The sequence below is a fragment of the Carya illinoinensis genome, chromosome 14 (assembly GCF_018687715.1).
Source record: "Carya illinoinensis cultivar Pawnee chromosome 14, C.illinoinensisPawnee_v1, whole genome shotgun sequence".
Classification (NCBI taxonomy): domain Eukaryota; kingdom Viridiplantae; phylum Streptophyta; class Magnoliopsida; order Fagales; family Juglandaceae; genus Carya; species Carya illinoinensis.
Genome location: NC_056765.1, coordinates 7,201,927 through 7,224,495, shown reverse-complemented (window position 1 = coordinate 7,224,495; position 22,569 = coordinate 7,201,927). Strand labels below are relative to the sequence as shown.

Sequence of the window (22,569 nt, the reverse complement as noted above, 5' to 3'; positions counted from 1 at the left end):
GTATGTAAGTGAGAATAATCAGCTGGCTTATCAGTCCACATCTCCATCGGCGTTTTCAGATCAATTGCGGTTGATGGTGACCGATTGATCACATAACAGGCAGTCTTGACTGCTTCTGCCCAAAATGACTTGGCCATTCCCGCAGTTCTCAACATCGCTCTTGTTCGTTCTAACAAGGTTCTGTTCATCCGCTCTGCTACTCCATTTTGTTGTGGAGTGTATGCCACCGTGAGCTGCCTTTTGATACCTTCTTGTTGACAGAAGCTATCAAATTCAATGCCAGTATATTCTCCTCCATTGTCTGTCCTTAAACACTTGATCTTCTTTTCAAATTCAAGCTCAACCCGCGCTTTGAATATTTTGAAAACTGGAAATACATCTGCTTTATTTTTTATTGGATACACCCAACATCTCCTGGAGTAATCGTCAATAAATGACACAAAGTATTTTGCTCCTCCTAGGGACAAAACTGGTGCTTGCCAAACATCAGAATGGATTAGTTCTAAGATAGCTTTACTTCTAGCAGAGGAACTACTGAATTTCAATCTGTGCTGCTTACTAGTAACACAATGCTCACAAAAAGGTAATGAAACCTTTTTGAGCCCTGGAAGAAGCTTTTGTTCAGCAAGAATCTTCAAACCTCGTTCCGACATGTGGCCAAGCTTACGGTGCCACATCATTGTTAATTCTTCTGCCGAACTTGCCAACGTAGTGGATGCTTCTCCTTCTTGTTGTGTTTCTCCTTTAAGCATGTACAAATTTGCAGCTATCTTTTCCGCTTTCATCATTACAAGCGCGCCTTTAACTATTTTCATGATCCCATCTTGAATATGGGTTTTACACCCACTATTATCTAATTGTCCTAAAGACAATAGATTTTTCTTCAGGCCTTTCACATGTCGTACCTCCTGAATGGTGCGAACTGTACCGTCACACATCTTCAATTTGATGGTACCAATACCAACAATTTCCAACGCATGATCGTCTCCCATGAACACAGATCCTCCTGAGATAGGTTCATATTGATGGAACCATTCTCTCCGGGGAGTCATATGCCATGTTGCTCCTAAGTCAATAAGCCAGACATCAGCGAATCTTCTTCTACCTTCAGTAACTGTTGTTGCCTCACTGTATAAAATTTCACCATCATCTGAGGTGCTTGCTACACAACCCTGAGCTTTTGACAACTCAGGGCCTTTTCCTTTGACTTCTTCATTCTTCTTGAGATGCCAACACTCCATTTTGTAGTGCCCTTTCTTGCCACAGTGATGACACTTGACATTCTTCTTACTTCTGGATTTTGATCTACTCTGATTTTGACTCCCACTGGGGCCACGTTCCGTTGATCTCCCTCTTGTCATTACCAAAGTTTCGGCTTGTTGTGAACCTCCTGGTCTATTTTCTTTGCTTTTGCGCCGACTTTCTTCTTCAAGAACCGCAGCTGCAATATCATCGAAGACTAGAACTTCAATGTTGTTGGTTAAGTTGATGATGAGTTGATCATACGAATCAGGTAGACTTTGAAGTAGAATTTCAGCACGTTCACCCGTCTCTATGTTATGCCCCATTGCTGTGAGCTGTGAAAATAAAGTGTTAAGGGTATTGATGTGGTCTGTCACCATAGTTGACTCCATCATCCGAAAGGTGTAGAGTTTTCTTCTCAATAAAATTTTGTTGTGTAGTGATTTGGCCTCGTACAATTTTGTCAGAGTATCCCATATCTCTTTTGCTGTCTTTTTCTCCGCCACACTTGACAATACTCCATCAGCTAGTGCTAGGTGCAGATTAGCAATAGCATTGCCATCCATCTCGTTCCACTTGCCGTCGTCAGTGATCTCATCGGGCCTATCTCCAATTGCCGTCAAGCAATTATCTTTCCTCAAAATTGCTTTTATTCTCATTTTCCACAATGAGAAATTACTCCCATTGAACTTCTCTATTTCGTACTTCGTCGCCATTATTGAAGATGCCTCCTTTCCAATAACTGGATCTAACTGTAGCACGAAAACCGGCTATAAACCTGATACTCTGATACCACTGTTAGGAGGTTGTGGTACGGGGCATACAATTACAACTGAAGTAGAAATGAGAAAGTAGAAATGAGAAAGAATAAGGAACTCCAATTGTAGAAGAATTTCACTTATAGCAAAAGGATTACAAGAATTTCTCTCTTGAATAAGGAGAGCACAATTGACAATACCCTCTCTTATAAAAGGAGAAAACTCACTCTTTCTTATAAAAGGAGAGACAATATATAGGAGAAATCTCACTATTTTTCTCTCTAAAACTCTCTCTCTTTCTCTAAATTTTTCTTTCAAAATGGGATAGGTTTCTTAAAGCAAAAACATGTATTTATAGGAGTTAAAGGAGGTGGAAGATGGAGGAAGCAACTGGAAGATGGCGGAAGCAAATGTGAACGCAAGCTTGATGTAGGTTGTCAACTAGCCACCATTTTTGACCCATAAAGGTGGCGGTGGAAGATAGCGGAAGCAAGTGGAAGATGGCGGAAGCAACTGGAAGATGGCGGAAGCAAATGTGAATGCAAGCTCAACTAGCCACCATTTTTGACCCATAAAAGTCCATAAAAGTGGCTTTACCGCTACACTTACCGAAATAGATCCACTATTTTGCCCAACATCAATTGACTAATATCTCGTGTATTTCTTCTAGGGCAAGTATCAATGTGACGCTTCAAATTTCCAGTTCCATATTTGCTCGTTGCTAAGTAAGTAGCTCCACATATTTTGCACTTGGCTCGTGCCTTACAATCACCAACTTTATCAGAATCAGGAACCATCTCAAAGAAACTCCACACATTTGACCTTTTCTTTCGTTTCGTTTTAGCGTTTTCATTTGCGAAACTTTTCGAGTCCAGCCCTTCCAAGTCAATCAAATCTTCATTTCCCCCTACTGCCTCACTCATCTGATATTTTAAAAAAATCAGACATGAAAATCAACAATCAAAGAAACTAAACAGAAGAGCAACAATCGAAGAGACTAAACAATCAAATCTGGCTAATTGGTCAATTATTGACAAAAGGTATATAGGTGTGGACATCAAATATATTTTCTTCTTCTGTTATTTTTTAATAGAAAAAAAAATGAAAGAATAATTTTTTAATTCATACAAAAAAAAAAAAATAGAGCAACTGTTGAATGTAATGGGGACCCATATCAATATAATCTTTGATGATTTTGAAAAAGGGTGAAACGGCAAAAGCAGAAAAAGGGTGGATTCCAATTTCCAAAAAGTGTATTATGACTGCCAAATAATAAATCAAATGGTCAAATGGTCATAAAGTGTTTTCCTACTTAAATCAAATGGTCAAATAAATCTCCTACTGCAAGTATTACGATTGCCAAAAATATTGTGGCAAAGAAAAATCTGTCCCCTAGAGACAGAGTGTAGCACGATCCATGTGGTCCATGTCCCCTGCCATATGCTTTTCAACCCAGACAATGACCCGATGATCAAGCCTCAAGGTGCTGGAATCATCAAGTGGGTGACTCAAAGCAGAAGCCATCTCAATTCTCCAACCAAACAGGATTAGGTAATTTGAGAAAAAATAGAAAAGATCAAAGGACTTCACTTCTGAGTGTTAACTTGACATGTATAAGTTGTATAACATAGAAATGGATATTTTTCTTTCAAACTTATTCAACACCAATATCTTCTATATAGTATATATCATGTCTGTTTGAGCATTCACGCACAAGGTTAGGTTGAAAACATACACACGAAAGATAAATCATGTTTGGTTCATATAGACTAAACAGATTTTATAAACTAATTTTAATTTTTGTGATTTTTTTCTTTATTTGTAAATGGGACACTTTCTGAGACAAAAGTAAAGGTGGTGAAATCAAGTCTTATCTTTTTTTTCCCCTCTCCTACGGCTACACTCACCTTTTTTCATTCACAGATTGAACAATAATTCCTCACAATAACTCACAAATTTCACTCACAGATCTAACAACTATCATTCACAAATTTCACACAATAATTCCAGAAGCTATTAGAGATTTAGAGTCAAACACTAAGAGATAAACAAACAAATTTAACAACTTAGTGACTTACGGCTAAAATAAACTTGCAGATTTCACATATAGAAAACTAGAACCAAGATTACCTTGTTCCGTTCAGCAACCCGCAGAAGAGATCTTCAGGAATTTCAACACTAATTCCACCAGAAAATAGAGAACCCGAAGATCCTCGATAGCTCGATGAGAAAGAGAGTTTGAGAGAGAAACCAAAAATAATTAGACTGAGAATAGGGGTTGAATCGGCCGATCTGATTCCGTGATTCACAATCACTACTTCGGCTGAAATTAATAAAATTAAATAGAAGTGCAGGTCTGGTGAGTGGTGACGCAGACGTTGGTCCGTGTGTGAACTATGAAGTTGTGAACTGGGAAAATGAGAAGCCGAAAATAACAAAAATGGGGGAATAGGGAACAAGGGAAGAGCTGATTCGCCAAAGAGGGAAAAGCAAAACTCATTACCGACGTATTGTATACCGTGCAAAACGCCGAAACTTTCTATGTGAGCCACTGAGGCCGTGAGCCGTGAGTTGAGCAGTGAGCACTGAGGCTGTGAATGATGAATCTGTGAGTCTGGAGTCTGCGGCACAGGAGTTATTGTGATTCAGATTTAGGATTTTTTTTTTTTAATGTTTTTAGATAGAACTGGAACTTGAAGAAGGGACTGAATGTCTAAAGGCTAAATTAGTAAATTTAATTGATATCCTTTAAAAATTTTAAAATCCCGCCAATCCCCCTAATTTCATTTCGTGTGAAATTGAATTTCAATTTAAGCTTGAAAATGAAAAAAAAAAAAAAAAAAAAGAATTTCAATTTAAGCTTAAAGGGTCAAAACCCGTTAGTGACCCGTTAAGCAATCGTGTCTTAACGGGTCAATCCGTTTGGACCCGATCTCGATAAGACTAAACTCAAACGTGTCGTGTTCGTAATGGGTTAATGGGTCGTGTCACAAATTACCACCCCTAATTTTTTTCCCTTGCATGGTGTGTAATGTTGATTGACCTCTCCCATCTGTTACGTTTATGTCCCCGGTTCTGTTAATTTCTTGTTCGCAAAATGCAGACCGAATATTAATCTATATTTTTGATATCCCTAGTTCGTTTCTATGATTTATTTTGCTCTTTCAGTAACAATTTTGGTTCTTGTTCATTGGATGTCGCGCATCCGATTGGTCCAATTTTTCTCATGGGTAAAGCCTGGGATGATCCTCTTATCCCCATACATTTAACTTTCTAACTTTTACATTTGCTCACCATATTTTATATGTTCTATATTAATATATTAATATGCTCCTAAATTTTTGATAACCATCAATAGCAATAGAACTTAGCTTGACTGGCTCGAATGATGGCAACGAGATCAATAGGGTGTTTGTTCCATCAAGTCAAAGGACTGGAGTAGCATTGTGGCAGCTTGCTAAAGCTCATGTTGCAACTAACGACTCTGTCTATCATCACCTAATCAGCCATTGCTGAGTTGAGCAATTCTGTGCACCCAAGTTTAACTGTTCCTACATATATGCTTGTCTACCTAATAATGGGCAGAGGTATTCTTAGCTAATAGTTGTACATACTTGTGACAATATATCTTGGAATGGTCAGGACTTTGTTCCGGACACCAGGTTCCCATAAAATATATATATATATTATATGAAAATATACATTGTTTTTTTAGGCTGCAAACCCATGTAGTAGTCGAACCATTCATCATTGCCACTAGAAGGCAGTTGAGTGAGATGCATCTGATCCATCATTTACTGAATCCTCATTTCAAAGACACCATGCACATAAATGCATTGGCTCGGAGAATCCGCATCAACTCAGGAGGAATCCTTGAGAAAATATTGTTTTCTGGTGAAGTCTCCATGGAGTTGTCTTCTAAGCTTTGAAAGGGGTGGAGATTTGATGAGCAGGGCCTTCCTGCTGATCTAGTTAAAAGGTACTCCACAAAATTATCATTGATTTTCGATGCGAGTAAGGTAAATTGGCTAGATAATCTAGAACAAGTGGAAATCACATTCTTTTTTGCCAGTACCTTGTTCTTTTGCCATTAAAATTCCCAATTTCCTCTCCTAGTAATCTATGAGATCTTCTAGCTGGATCTATGGATATGAGATCAGTGTGGAAATTTTCTCATGTCACAGCTACCACAGATGCAACCTAGGTAATGCCTTTTTTTTTACAGGATTTAGAGAGCATCTATACCTCCATATTCTGATAATTAGATCTTCATGGAAAAATTCCTCCAGAGGTATGGCCCTGGAAGATGAAGATCCAAACAATCCCACTGGAGTTCAGCTACTCTTTGAGGACTATCCCTATGGAGCAGATGGACTTGAGATATGGACTGCCATCAGACATGGGTCACAGAGTTTTTCTCAATCTTCTACGAAAACGATAATTCTGTCGAGACTGATTCAGAACTCCAAGCATGGTGGTGGGAAATACAATATGTAGGTCATGGAGATAAGTGCCAGAAGGAATGGTGGTATCAAATGACAACATGCTCAACCCTAATAGAGACTTTAACAATTCTCATATGGATAGCATCTGCAATCCATGCTTCGGTGAACTTTGGGCAATACACATATGCCGGTTACCCTCCCAATCGTCCCACACTACGTCAAAAGTTCATTCCAAAGGAAGGAACATTTGAATATGCTGAATTCCTCAAGGATCCAGACAAATACTATCTTAAGATGTTGCCTGACCCATTTGAAATGTCCATTGGTGTAGCATTAGTGGAGGTCCTCTCATGGCACACATCAGACGAAGTGTACTTGGGCCAAAGGCCATCTGAGTGGACAGATGATGAAGAGGTTCGACATAAATTTGAGAAGTTTAATGGCACACTTAAAGAGACAGAGGGAAAAATCATGAGCCGGAATGGAGATCCCAAGCTCAAGAACAGATGGGGTCCTGCAAAAGTACCATTCAATGGTTTATACCCAGATACATCCAATATTGCTTCGAAAGTTAGCATCACGGGACAGCATATCTGTAACAGCCCGCTAGAAATTCAATTGTGGAATTTTTATTGACTTTAGGAACCTCGTGAAGACTCTATAAGCTTTCACGAATCCATTAATCATATAGATTTTAATCTAACTACATAGTTAGTGTTTATGGTATCCTGCTTGGCGCTGATGTTTGATCTCGCAAATTTCAAAGACGAAATTTGTTTTAAGGGGGGAGGATGTGATGACCCGTTTTTACGTGTATTTTCACTGAAAGAGTGTTTTTAATTTAATTAATATATTGGTTTATTTATTTTAAATTAATGTATTTTAATTGGTTTTTAATTTATTTGAGGTGGTGTTTAATTTATTTTAGTCGTTTTACGGTTTTTAATATCGTTTTCGGCGGATCTGTTTTTGGTTTCCGGAGTGAGGATTGGACCTCATTTCTTTTCTTTTCTCTTTTTTTCTTTTTCCCTTTTCCTTTTTCTTTTTCTTCTTTTCTTCTTTTCTTCCTTTTTCTTCCTCTTTTCCTTCCCGGTTTCTCTCTCCCCGCGCAGCACTTCTCTCTTTTCTCCTTCCTGTTGCCGCCCCTTTGACCGCCCATTTCTCTGCCGTCCGGCCACCGTTTAGTGCACCGCCACCACCATTCTCTTCCCCTTCCACCAGAGATCATCCCCACCAATTTTCAGAGCCATCGGACCAGCCGTTAGCTTTCGAGAGCTGCCGGAAGTTGCTGCACCTGCTCTATTTTTGCCCCTGTCGCCGGTTGCTTTCGCAGCCCAGAACCGCCGCTCGCCGGCGGCGTGGCCTACACCACCCACCCAGTTTTCTTCCCCTCCCTCCGGTGAACCACCCCACAAAATTCCACCACCATCGGAGCCGCCGTTTAGCCGGAAATCCACCTTCAAGCCGAGTGGTTTTTGCCCCGATCTGCCGCCGTCGCTCCACCTCCGGCCACCACCTCTTCACCACTTCATCACCGAATCCTTACCGTCCTAACCCACCCATTTTCGGCCTCTAATAGTCACCGGAACAGTCCCCGCGAGCTAGCTTTCCGATTTGGGTATTTTGGCCTTCAACCGCCGTTTTCGCCGCCACTCACGGCCAACCACCACTTCCACTAGCTTCATAAACATCCTTAGACCATTCCCTATCAATCCCGAGCTTTGGTTTGTCCCCGTTCAAAAGTGAGTATTTTACAACCCACGGCCACAGTGAAATTTCACTGTTACGTTGCTTTCCTTCCGCCGTTTGCAACGCCGCGAGCTTTCGAAAAATACCATATAGCGCTGTAAGTATTTTCCAAATTCTACTTTTAGATTTAAATATATTTTGCTCTTACAATAATTATTATCTGGCTGGTTGGTTGATTCCGGACTGAGTCCGAGGAGTTCGGGGGTCGGATGGATTTAGGACGGAGTTGTTTGGTTGATGTTGATATTTGTTTGAGATATTTGTACCTTAATGTTTGCATTGTATATTGCACGCATGCTCATGTTTAAAAAGGGAAAATCGGGTTTTCGTGTAGTTGCATGCATGTACATGTGTTTGTAAAATGGAAACTGGGCTTGTAAGCGAGAAATGATTTATGGTATTTGTGAACGATTGGATATCTTATTTTTACCATTTGAAGATCATTTGGTCAGTCAAATATTGTGTAAACTATAGAAAGGTCATTCTGGGAGATAAACTGGAAAATATGTTATAGTTTGGAGTTTTGACCAAGTTAATAGATAGATATTGGTCCGAAATTTTTATGGAGTATTGTTAACATGTATATATGACTATTGGTTGAGGATTTTTGCATGATTAAAGGTTTTGATGAAAGATTTTCTTAGATTTAGAAACTTAGAAACTGGAAGAGGAAAAACAGTTTCTGTTTTGAGAAAGTTTAACTCTTTGATGGTCTAAACCTATTCCAATGACTTTGATAATTTTATTGGAGGATCCTAAGAATCTTATATACATGTTATATTATTATTTTGAAGATATTTGATGTTAGTTTCAAAGATATGAAATTTTATGCAAAGAGATATTCAGATAAGCCAAAGTGTGGATGTTCTTGGCTAAATTTATGTTTTGATTAAATTTTTAACCATGTGATCTTGAATTAGAAGCTTATATATGTTTTAGGACATCTTTTTAAACCATGTGATGGTTTGGTTTGAAGATCACATATTTATAAGTCATAGATCAAAAGGTTGATCAAAACAAGTTGGAAACAAAAATCAATGGAAATAACATATGAGAATTTCGGCCCTATGGAGTTTTAATAGTTGTGATTAGTTTTAAATTTTTCTAAATTGATATTTGAATTGAGGATAAAATTTACATGAGGCATGTAAATTTTGGTGACTTTTGGAGTTAGTATGCAAAATCCTTAAGTTATGGGTAAAACGGTCATTTTCCTACATGCAGAGAGTAAAATAGAAATTTTACTCTTTAAGTTAGTATTTTCCATATTTCAATTTATTAGTGATTTAGTGCTAACTTTTAGAATCACTAATTTCAGTTCCTCGTGATCGCGTTTGAAGTTTTATAAGAAACGCGGAGATCGAGGTAAGTTAGCTTTTAACTTACTAGCAGTCTACTGTGTATGTGTGCTAAGTAAAAGAACTACAGTGTATGTATGTATGTTATCATATATGTCATGCCATGCCAAGTTCTCATGTAATTGTCTATTATACAGAATTTATTCTGTCATCAATTTTTATCTGTTACATAATATATTCTGTCATGTATTACTATACATTACAAATATGTCATGTTAAATATGTTGTATGTTATATGTTATGCCATGTTACGAAATGTTACTATCTCAAGTTGGTTATGTATTTCAAATTATGTTCAAGTCACGTTATGTTACGTCAGGGCTTCAGTCCTTTCATATTCCAGTCACGTTTCATCATGAGTATATTCAGTTTATGTAGAATACATGGGGCCACAACAACTGTGGAGTATGTATTTAACTGCATAATGATGTGTAGAATATATGGGGCCACAACAACTGTGGAGTATGTATTTGCACATAGAATACATGGGGCCACATCAACTGTGGAGTATGTATTTTTCATGTTAAGTCAAGTTTATGTAGAATACATGGGGCCACAACAACTGTGGAGTATGTATTTAACTGCATAATGATGTGTAGAATACATGGGGCCACAACAACTGTGGAGTATGTATTTACACATAGAATACATGGGGCCATAACAACTGTGGAGTATGTATTTTTCATGTTAAGTCAAGTTTATGTAGAATACATGGGGCCACAACAACTGTGGAGTATGTATTTAACTGCATTGTGATGTGTAGAATGCATGGGGCCACAACAACTGTGGAGTATGTATTTACACATAGAATACATGGGGCCACAACAACTGTGGAGTATGTATTTACACATAGAATACATGGGGCCACAACAACTGTGGAGTATGTATTTACACATAGAATACATGGGGCCACAACAACTGTGGAGTATGTATTTTTAATGTTAAGTCAAGTTTGTGTAGAATAAATAGGGCCACAACAACTGTGGAGTATGTATTTACACGTAGAATACATGGGGCCACAACAACTGTGGAGTATGTATTTTTCATGTTAATTCAAGTTTCAGAGCAAGTTCATGCTAAGTCAAGTTTCAGATCAAGTTCATGTCAAGTCAAGTTCAGTTCATGATTCAATTTAAGATATGTCAATTATGCTATGTTGTACGCTAAGTTATGCTTTAATTACTTATGAATTTGATTATGCATTTATGCTTTTACTGTCATCCATGCATCATTAGTCTGTGTGGAAGTTTTTTGTTAACTTGCTGAGATTTGTAATCAAATCTCACTGTGGTAGTCCCAACTACCATTCCTCCCGAATGGTAGATCTTGTTACAGGACCTGAAGGAGGATCAGGAGCTGACCAACTAGACACAGTCGACTGAACGACGGTGCGTCGTTAATGTTAATATAGTAGTTAAATTACTACTTGTACGATGGAGTTGCATCTCCAGTACTTTTGGATCATAACTATTTTGGAATAGTGCTGTGATCTTAGTTATTCAATATATCTTTGTGTATGAAGTATGTTTTAAGTATTTGGAATATTTTCAGTTTTTTTTTTTTTTTTTTTTTTTTTTTTTTTTTTTAAAGAGCCAGTAGCCACCCACATAGCAGACCTGTCCCAAGTTTATTAATAAACCCTCACTTGTGGCGGAGGAATACCATGGTAACAAAAACAACACTTGAGGGCATACAATAAACCTCTAAAAAAAACAAGCCCAAACCAAGTGCTAAAAAGACCTAACCAAAAAAAAAAAAACAACTAACAAGAAAAAACCAACACAAAAACAACGAAACCAACCTGCAAAACAAAAAAAACAGACCACCAAAAAAACCAAACCTATAATCGAATAGCCTGGAGACCAATTTTATCCACTTTCAAAATACCTTTAAGCAAATGGGGCACGTCATTGTATGAACTCCATGTACCATTCTTCTGATCAGACGCCAAGCGAGCCAAGAAATCTGCTCCTACATTGCCTTCTCTGTATATGTGTTGGATCTTGACCTCCAAGGTTGCGACCATAACTTGTATCTTTTCCCAATAATCTTCAAGATACCATATACCACAACGCCCTTTTTGCAACCAGTGAACCACCAACAGCGAGTCTAATTCAATCTCCACTCTTCCAATATGTAAGACCTGACAATATTGAAGACCATAATAAAGCGCCATGAGCTCAGCCTCATTATTAGAGCCATATCCCAATTCCTTCGCAAAAGCCCAAATAAGGTGCCCCTTCTCATCTCTAATAATGCCCCCGGCACCCATACGACCTGGATTTCCCAAAGAACTGCCATCCACATTTAATTTAAACCACCCCGGACTTGGTTTCATCCATTTCACCAACCTAAAGTTATGCCTCTTCTCATGTTTAACTGGAATAGAAAAAAAATTGAACACTTTTTCATCTCCATCAGTTATCTTTTTACTAGCACGTAGCCTGACACCCACCCATGCAATGGCTGCCTTTATAGAACCCCAGAGAGAACTCACAGCAACGTGTTTCCCTTCCATACGTGCCTTACACCTCCACACCCAAAGGGACCAAGTCACAATAATAGGAACAAGAGCAAGCAAAGTACCTTTTTGAGTCGAATGAGTAGCACGCCTAAACCACAACTCCATAGTTGCTCTCCAAGATCTCTGCGGATCATAAGGCATCCCTAACTATGTAGATACCCACCTCCAAGTGTCAGCAGCAATCCTCCCATAAACCAGAACATGCTCTTGATCTTCCACACACCCCTGCATACAACATTCACATCTTGAGGCTAAAGGAATACCCAAAGAGCTAATACGACTATCAACAGTAAGACTATAATGCATAGCCTTCCAGATGGTAATCGAATATTTTTTTGGAAGAGCTGAATGCCAAATCCAGGTAGCCCATTCAGATTTTGGTGCACGAACACGAACACACTCCCAGGCCGATTTTGAGGAAAAAACCCCATTCAGATTTGGCTTCCAAATCAATAAATCTCCACCCTCTTTTTGTGCACCGAGACAATTAAGAATTTCTTCCATTTTAGTGTCCCCCACCAAACTATGTAACAAATCCATATCCCAACCATTATGAAGCCTACATTCCCGGACTTTCAAAAAAGGATAATTAGATATATCACAAGAGTTGACAAGAGCTCCCGACTTAAGCCAAGGATCTCTCCAAAAAGACACATTACCATCCCGCACCCTCCACCAAGAATTGCCTAAAACCTTTGGAAACATACCCACAATATGCTTCCAAAAAACTGTTCCTTTCCGTTGATCTACCAAAGTCACATGCTGATTTTTCACATACTTTTGCTTGAAAAAATTTGCCCACAAAGAATCACCTGTCAATAAATTCCAAGCCAGCTTCATAAATAAAGATTCTTGGACCTCTTCTAATTTTCGAAGACCCAAACCTCCTTCTCGAATAGGAGAACATATATTATTCCAACTTACCCAATGACGCTTCTGCTTACCATTCCAGGAACCCCAAAAAAAATTACTCATAAGTCGCTTTAAGGTTGCCATGACAGCCTTAGGAGCATGCAAAACAGAGAGCAAATGAATAGGGATACTGGCCAGGACATGTCTCAATAAGAGAAGACGGGTACCAGAAGATAGAAGCCTATTCTGCCAACCTTCCAGTTTCCGTCGAATGCAACATAATAAATCATCAAAATATGATATTTTCAGACGACCTACCATGAGCGGGACTCCCAAATACTTGGCCGGGAAAAAACCTTCTGAGAACGATGTCAAAAGTAAAGATCTCCGTTTCCAAGCATTAGAAGCATGCTTAGAAAAAAAGATTGAGGACTTCTCTCTACTCACCACTTGTCCAGACCAGGCTTCATATAAATCGAAAGTATCTCTAACTTCTTTCAAAGAAGATCTTCCACCATTAACAAACAACATAACATTATCAGCATATAATAAATGAGAAACAAGAGGCGTACCTCGGGGATGAGAGAACGGAACAATATGACCGCTCAAAAACTTATGCTTCAAAAGCCTGGAGAGCACCTCCTCCACGATAATGAACAAATATGGTGAAAGTGGGTCACCTTGGCGCAAACCTCGCCCACTGGAGAAAAAACCTTTAGACGACCCATTCATAACCACCGAGAACCAAGGAGTTGAAATACAATTTCTGATCAAATTGCAAAACCTCCCAGAGAAACCAAATGAAGCCATAACATGGACTAAAAAATCCCAATCGATGCTATCATAGGCCTTAGCCATATCCACTTTAATAACAATATTACCACCCCTAACCTTTTTATTAATCATGTGTATCATTTCTTGTGCCAAAGAAATATTCTCAAATATGCTTCGCCCAGGAAGAAAAGCACCTTGTTCTGAAGAGATGATTCTGTTAAGAATAGGAGATAATCTTCTAACCAAGATCTTGGAAAAGGCTTTATACACAACGGAGCATAAGCTGATAGGGCGGAACTTATCAAAACCAGTAGGCCGCTGCATTTTTGGAATGAGAACAATGTAGGATGCAGAGTAAAACCTCGGCATTGGAGTGCCAAGGAACAATTCCCGAACCGCTGCCACCACGTCAGCTTCAACAATATCCCAACATGCCCTATAGAAACCTGATCCAAACCCATCTGGACCCGGACTACTATCCACAGGAATAGAAAACATAGCCTCTTTAACCTCTTGGATTGAAGGGAGCTGGAGGAGATTAGTATTTTCCTCCTCAAAAATAGAATTTTGCACCAAGTGTGACAAGTCAGGCAAAACTCGCGAAGCACGTGCCTGAAGAAAAGAACTGAAATAATCCACAGCACCTGAATGAATCTCTTCCGGGGAATTTAAACATGTTCCATCTGAACACCTCATATCCTGCACAAAAGGCTTATTAAGAGAAACAAAAGTTTTAAAAAACTGAGCCGAGGCCTCACCTTTCTCCATCCACCTAAGCTTCGCCTGCTGTGAAAGCCTTGTTTCTTCTCTTCTCATCCAAACTGCAAGATCTTCCTTGGCCTCCAATAAACATTGCTCTGTGTCTTCTGAAAAACCCTCCTGTAGTTGGCTTTCTAACTGCTCAATTTTACTCTCCAATTCTTGGATCTTTGTCTCCGTATGACCAAAAACACGACGATTCCAGTCCTTTAAAACTATTTTCACTCTCTTTAACTTGGTAGCAAGGCCACGAAGACCCATAGTCTCAATCGAATGACTCCAAGTATCATTAACCACCTCCCAAAAGTTACTATGAGAAACCCACATTTGCTGAAATTTAAAGGAGGAAGGACCATAGCGATGCCCCAAATTCTTAAACACAAAGGACAACGGGGCATGATCAGAAGTAGTCCGTGCCATATACTTACATAAAGCGTCCGGAAAAGCACCTGCAGCCACAACATTCATTAAACATCTATCTATTTTTGACCAACTCCGAGCTAGTCCCCTCTGACCATTACACCATGAGAATTTACTCCCCACAGCTTTCATATCAACGAGACCACAGTTATTAATGAAATCATTAAATTCATCAATGGCAACTCGCAATCTCGGTCTACCACCACGATGCTCCTCCTCTCCACGAATAATATTAAAATCCTGATGGAACATACTCCCCATGTAAATTTTTCAACCATTAGGGAATTTAATATAGAAAATAAAATTACAGAATCTCAAAATTTTGAAATTCTCTCTCTTTCAAAAGTCTTCATTTCTTTAAAATTTGTCATTAGGATCTATTCATTTTGCAGATAACAGATTTCTAATATCTTGGTTGAATAGTAAAATCTGAGAGTATTTATGGTCTAATTTCATGTGTGTATAACACAGTTAAATAAAAAGACTTGTTCTGAATTTCATTGTATCTTGAAGATAAATTCGCTTATAACCTGTATGTATATTATAATTGGTGGGGGCAAATATTGTCTTAAGAAAAACGATATTTGTAACACGTCTTGAAACAAACTTTCTATCACTATTTTTTGGTTTTACATCCCCTTGTTGTTCCAACAGTTAAGCCAAAGAACCACCAGACTCCTCTGATGGTTCTTAGTAAAATAGATGCTTATCATGACTGGTTGATAGTCACATACCTTAAAATACCCATATAAAAAAAAAAAAAAAAAAAACAACAACAACAAGAAGAACCGCCAAAGTATCAAAAGCTTTACTAAAAAGAGATTATTTCATACTACATAGAATTCAAATAATATGGGTAAAAAGAAAGTAGTCTGAGAAGAGTTAAAGGAACAAAATTTTTACCAATGTAAAAAGGGTAAGCTAGAATGCATTGTATATACATAGAAGGATTTAAAATATTTGACATAGAAATACATTTTAACACAAATAAATATAGCCAAATAAATTTATAAAATGATTTAATTTAATGTGGTAAGTTGATTGTAAAATTATTTTTATTATAAATTAGATCTAACGTATTATATAAAGATAAATTTTATTTACGTCATGAGTGAGGCACTGCTTATGCCATTGATAGATGAGGATAAAAGGAAAACAATCATTTTAAAAAAGATATTATTATAATTTTAATTTTTTTAAATATAATTGGATGGACTTGTAGGAGCAGTCTCCAAATTGAGACTGTATGTAGAATAATAATTTAGGGGTGGGTAGCGGGGGCGGCTACCCCGCCCCCGTCCGCACATGCCAGGGCCGGGGACCCCGCCCCGCATGAAAAACACTAAGCGGGGGCGGGGGGCGAGCAGGGCTCAACCCCGCCCCGCTTTTCCCCCGCCCCGCATTTTATATTTATATTTATAAATATATATTTTATATTTATAAATATATATTTTTATTTTACAAATTGTATATATATAATATATTACAATTTGTTAAACTTGTTCACAAGAATCACAAGAGAGTGAGACTTGTTCATCACAAGCTTGCATATGCCATGGGCACCCTAGGCCTCATTTATATAGAACTCTAAGGCCATACAAGAGTCTTACTTGAGCAATGTGGGACTTAACAGTAAGTCCCACATTGCTCAAGTAAGACTCTTGTATGGCCTTAGAGTTCTATATAAATGAGGCCTAGGGTGCCCATGGCATATGCAAGCTTGTGATGAACAAGTCTCACTCTCTTGTGATTCTTGTGAACAAGTTTAACAAATTTAAAAATTAGTAACATAATTTTTATGTTATTAGTTTTTAAATTATTATTATATATATAAATTTTAATTTAAGATTTAATTATATAATAATTTGAGTCTAAAAATAATATTTTTAGACACAAAAATTTTTTTTAAGCCCATTGAAATATGGGATTCTTGAAGTGGACGGGGGGCGGGGCGGATGGGGTGTTCGCCCCGCCCCCCCGGCACCGGAGCGGGGGGCCCCGCCCCCGCCTCACGGGGGCGGGGGGCGGATGAAAAATTGATCCCCCGCATCATGCGGGGGCGGGGTGCGGGGAAGGGGTGCACCCGCCCCGCATGATGCGGGTAGCACCCCTAGAATAATTGTTATGCAAAATCATGTAAGTCTATAAATTTAATTTTCTCATTATATTTTGTAGTATTTCTAGTTAATGATTCGAATAGAAGAAAATGTATATGCATTATTGGCAGAGAAATGAAGGGAGGAAGAGCCATAACAGCATTACCAAGTATTTGCATAGATTCATTGTTCTTCCCAGTTTCAATGGGTCTATCGAAGGCATCTTGAATAGAGTTTTGCTAGTTACAAGTAGATTTTATATACTAATTCGTGCACCGATTATTTTTTTTATATAAAAAAATTATAAAAAAGTTTTTAAGGAAAGAGGAAAATTTTCTATTTTATGAAAATTATTTCTACTTTTAATTCATATTATTTTGTTAAATATATACCTTATAAATTAATATTGATGTGTGAATTGATGCGTAAAGTATACTTACAAGATGACTTTTCCTCTATTTCAAAAAAAAAAAAAAAAAAAGATGACTTTTCCTCTTGAATAATTTGCTGCGGTGTCTGTACAGTAGGATATGACTAATTATCCAGTGACAAGCGGGATAATATCATTTTAGTTTTTTTTTATGTGAGTTTTATATTAATTTAAATTTTTTTAAAGCGATTGCACGTTATTTACACAATCACGATTACAAATATCCTTTTTTTTAATTTATCCAGTGACAAGCGGGGATGCAAGAGGGGAACAGCGTCGAGAGCTTTCACTCTTTTGCCACCCGTCATATTCTTGTTGATCAGTGAAGTACTCTGAAAGCTTGAACCGCGGTAACAGCTCTAGTGGGACTACCACCGACTCAAGTCTGACATGGACGTGAAGATAAGGTCGGACAAGTACTACGTGACCTTCAGATATGCAATCGTACAAGTGTTAAGGACCCCAAGAGGTTTCCAGGTGATAATGTTGACTTCTTGTTTATTTTTTGAATCATGCAACAACTAATTTCTTGATGATAGATAGATGTTATGGATGAACAGATCAAAGAAAGAAAGAAACCTATTTTCTTTTTCTTTTTTAACCAAATTCATGATTTGGAGGCTGGAAGGTGCCTTAATTGAAGTCCAATCCATTTACAGAGGCATGTAGGTTTGGATTCAGCATTCTATTATTGGTTCGTTAAATAGAGTAGAAAATTAAGCTAAAAAATGCAACATCATTCCATCATTATAACGAAAGATAACTGATTTTATTTCATTAATAAGCCTTCACTGGTAACGAAAGAATATCAAGATGAACAAGAGTTACAGAGCAAAATCTAAAAAACAAGCTCTTAAAATTTAATAAACGTACCTAATCCATACTAGGAAGATAATTAACATATTTCAACAAATCTGACCCATATAACGGGGGATTAGAACAGTGAAAAATCCATATCCCTCCATTCCAACATACTTAGCTGTGGAGGGCCTTTAACTCTTCAATTAAAGCATTCAAATGGGAATAAGATGATCCACCTTCTTCAATGGCTCTCCTTGCCATCTCCCCAAGTTCTTTGGCTCTGCTTCTCATTTCCTTTGTTTCTTCACCTTCCATGATGTGCCTCACTGCCATCTCTATTGCTTCCTTCTTTATAGGATTATCATTCCCACAAAGTTCAACACATTGCTGAGCACCAACAGGAAACCCAATCTTCAATACCTCAGTCACTAACTTCTCGTTGAAAAATTGCTCAGCAAACAATGGCCATGTCACCATAGGCAGCCCAGCAGTCACTCCTTCTAATGTCGAGTTCCACCCACAATGTGTCACAAATCCTCCCACTGCTTCATGATCCAAAATCAAAACTTGGGGTGCCCAACCTCTTATAATCAGTCCCTTACCTTTCACTCTCTTCTCAAATTCCTTGGGTAACCAATCTTCATCTTCTTTTTCGTTTTTGTCTTTCCTCACAACCCAGATAAATTGCTGCTCAGAAGCCTCAAGACCCATTGCAATCTCCATTAGCTGAGGATCACTGAAGTTAGACAAGCTTCCGAAACATATATAAACAACTGAATTGATATGCTTTGTGTTAAGCCACTTCATGCATTCATGTTTATCAATGGAGGATTCTTTTCCACTCTAACCTTTGTCTTCAGCATCCTTGTTGCAGAGTGAAACCGGGCCTATATACCATGCCTTTCTTCCGCAAACCTTTGTGTAATGATTTGCATAAGCTGGCTCGAGCTCGTAGAAGCTGTTCAAAATAACCCCATAGCTCCTCACCTCGGATTCTCCAACTTCTTTCGCGAAGTCGGAAAAGAATGCTTTAACATATTTGTTATCAGTGAAGGTTGGCAGTTTCATCCTTGTCAACTTTATCTCTCCAGGAAAGTTAGGGATGACGAATGGTTCAGAATCAGATGAAACTTCCATTTGAGGCTTGTACTGTCGCATGCTCACCCCTGCGGACGTAGAAAAAATACTGGTCGAATTAAAAACAAGCACTGGGATACCAAATTTAGCGGCAGCATCAATTGCCCATGGAAAGGCCATGTCAGCAATAATGCAATGAGGATGATGATGATTTTGCAGTAGCTGCTCGAGTGGTTGCCGGAGCATCTTAAAGGAACTGATGAAAGTGCTCATCTTTTCATGGGTAGTCCTGGAGTCAGTAGCCTCGCACCCTTCTGGGCGGCCGGCCTCTACTGCCGGGAACTCGATGGTTTGGATATCAATCTTGACGACGCCATTGCCACGAGTTTTGGTTCTTTCAATCGCTTTCGCAACTATAGGGACATTGAGCGAGGTGGTGGTTATGGTTGCTTTGACACCTCGGGTTGTGAATAGCTTGGCCATGTCTAACATTGGTATCATATGGCCAGGGGCCATAAAGGGAAAGAAGAATACATGGAGCTGGCGGCTTGTGCTACCGATAACAGATTTTGACTCAGTTTCAGAACAAGAACGAGTGGTGACGATGATGAAGAAGGCAACAAGGAGTTGGAAATGGAGAGAGTTTGCTAGGTAGGTTGTGTTGCAACGTGCACTATGTTTGGTTCGTGTCCAATAATATATAATATAAATATTTAAGTTTATTATTTTTTTATAATTAAAATTTTTAGAATAATATGTAAAATATGCATATATTATATTATAATAATTATATTTGAAGATCTTTACACCAAAGACCTGCATGCACATAACATAATTTGATTTATAAGAGAAATTTTAAAATCTCAATCTTACAAATTAAATTATATTGTGTAGATGGTACATTGTACGTTGTATTATATAATTAGTTAAATTATATATATTATATAATTAAATTTATAAATAATATATATTAATAAGATTTCATAAAAAGAAATTTATAAATTAACATAATTTTATGTATTATATTAATTTAATTTACAATTTAACTTATTATATATGTTAAGTTATACTAGTACGTAAGTTTAGTTATATAAAACGATATATCCATGATCCCTTTGTGCTTTTGATGATAGAATTGAAAATATTGAGAAGTTTTATTTAGAAGTCAGCATGAAGAACAACCTTCTATACTAACACGTTAAATTAAAAAAAATTTAAACTTAATTTCTAAGTCACTTATGCCATATTAATGGTATGTGGAGTTTTTCAACACCAACTTAAAACTTGAATATATAATTCAAAAATTATAGATCAATTTAATACATATTTTGACGCGTAACATAAATATTTTCTTCTATGTTTCATTAATCTCATTAATGTTGTTTGTCCTTTTGATTTAGAAGTATGTTTTTATCCATTATCATAATCAACTTATGTTCTGACCCTCTTAAGTTTAAGGTTCAAGTCTTTCTTGGATACAAATAATCTCTAAGAACTTTCAAATCAGGAAGTTATTTCCTTGAATTTTAGAGGTACACTTGTGAGAAAGTCTTTATTAAGGATTTGTGCACTATCGGGATTATTCGAGACACTACTCCGGACACTTGGTGTCAAAAAAAAAAAAGTTCTACTATTTTATTCCCATGTAATAATATGGGTCATGTTATTAGAAATTTAAAATAAGATGAGATATTTTGAATAGTAATAAAATTTTTGAGTTAAGATGAGATAAAATAGTTTGAAAAAAAATATGTGTTTAGATAGTAAGATGAGATAAAATATTTTTAATTTTTAAGATTTAAAAAAATTATGAGTCTTACTATTTAATAAGAATAGTCGAATTTTTTACTATTTATACACTGTTTATATATTTTTTATATCCGATTATATTATTTATGTACCGTTTATATGCTGTTTATGTCATATTTTTATTATTTATTACTGTTTAATATACGGTACATATTAATATTGTGTCAGATTTGTGTTGACCATCCAAACCGGCGTTAGAACCGAGGGTATGACTAGGGATAAAGCTACGCCCACCACTGCTCCATCCCGCTTGACCATCCCGCTTGACGTGGTAGGTCCATGTGGCATGTTTTATAGACCCTGTTCTGCTTGGTCACTGAAAATTTTTAGATGAGAATTTTAAGTTTTGGGATTTGAAAAAGTTAAGAAAAAATTAAATTGTTTATTATATTTTATATGAAAATTTGAAAAAATTGTAATGATGAGATGAAAATTTTATGTTTGAGATGAAAATTTCTTGTAGCCAAGCAGAACCGCACTCCCAAGCTTCGTCAATATTCAAACCCATTCCCCCAAAACTGAGCTTGGTCCCTCCGTGTCTTGCGTCTTCCTCAACCTAAAAACCCATTCCCATTCCCGAGCTTGGTCAAGGACCTCCGTGTCCTCAACCTTCAAACCCATTCCCATAAACTTGGATCTCTGTCGTGTTCAACTTAAAGCTAGAAAAATTTCAAGCTCGTAAGCTTGGATCTCCGTCGCCTCAAACTACAAGCCAGAAAAATTTAATCCCGTGAAGTTTGGTCCCTCCGTCGCCTCAACCTTCAAACCTATTCCCGGTAAAGCTTCATCCCTCCGTCGCTATAGAACTACCTTGAAGCCATAAAAATTTCATCCCCTGAAGCTTGGTCCATTCCCGTGAAAGCTTCTTCCAATCTACCTAATTTTTTAAATTTCATCTTCTTCAAGGGCGAGAAACCCATTCTGTCATTTCCATCCAGACCAAACCCTAATACCACTGAAAAAAAAAATTCGTCTTCATCAATCGCGAGAAACCCTCAGTTGTAGCCACTCGCCATTCCCCGTCGCCACTCACCGTTGTTACGCCAACAAAGGAAAGGACATTCTATGATTCTGACTTCCCTGAAAAAGGCTGCCGGCTGAAAAATTCTTTTGATTGCGTTGGTAGGATCCTTTGAATTCTGTTCATTATGATTCTTATGATTGTTTTCAACATTTCTATGTTCGGTGCACGATTATCTTCTTTTCGCTTATCTTAATGATGCCATATAATGGGGAACCTTGTGCCCTGTGTTAGAATAAGAAAAAGGTAGAGCTTGACAAAAAGGGAATTCTGGTATCTTGTATTTTAATCGTAATGGTAAAGTTTACAGACTGCTATCTATATATAGCAAAAACTACTGCCAGCTGACAGACTGGAGAATAAAGGAATATTTGTACAATTTACTAACTCTGAAAATACAAAATAGTACATGACACTTCATCTATTTGAGGGACTTTCTAGTAATTTATTCACA

General features: G+C 37.6%; 2 pseudogenes; one reads left to right on the top strand and one right to left on the bottom strand.

Annotated features, from left to right (window-relative positions):
• The first annotated feature begins 4,969 nt into the window (after window positions 1-4,969).
• Window positions 4,970-7,194, top strand: LOC122293522 (annotated as a pseudogene).
• Window positions 7,195-18,223: 11,029 nt separating this feature from the next.
• Window positions 18,224-22,014, bottom strand: LOC122293520 (annotated as a pseudogene).
• Window positions 22,015-22,569: the final 555 nt, after the last annotated feature.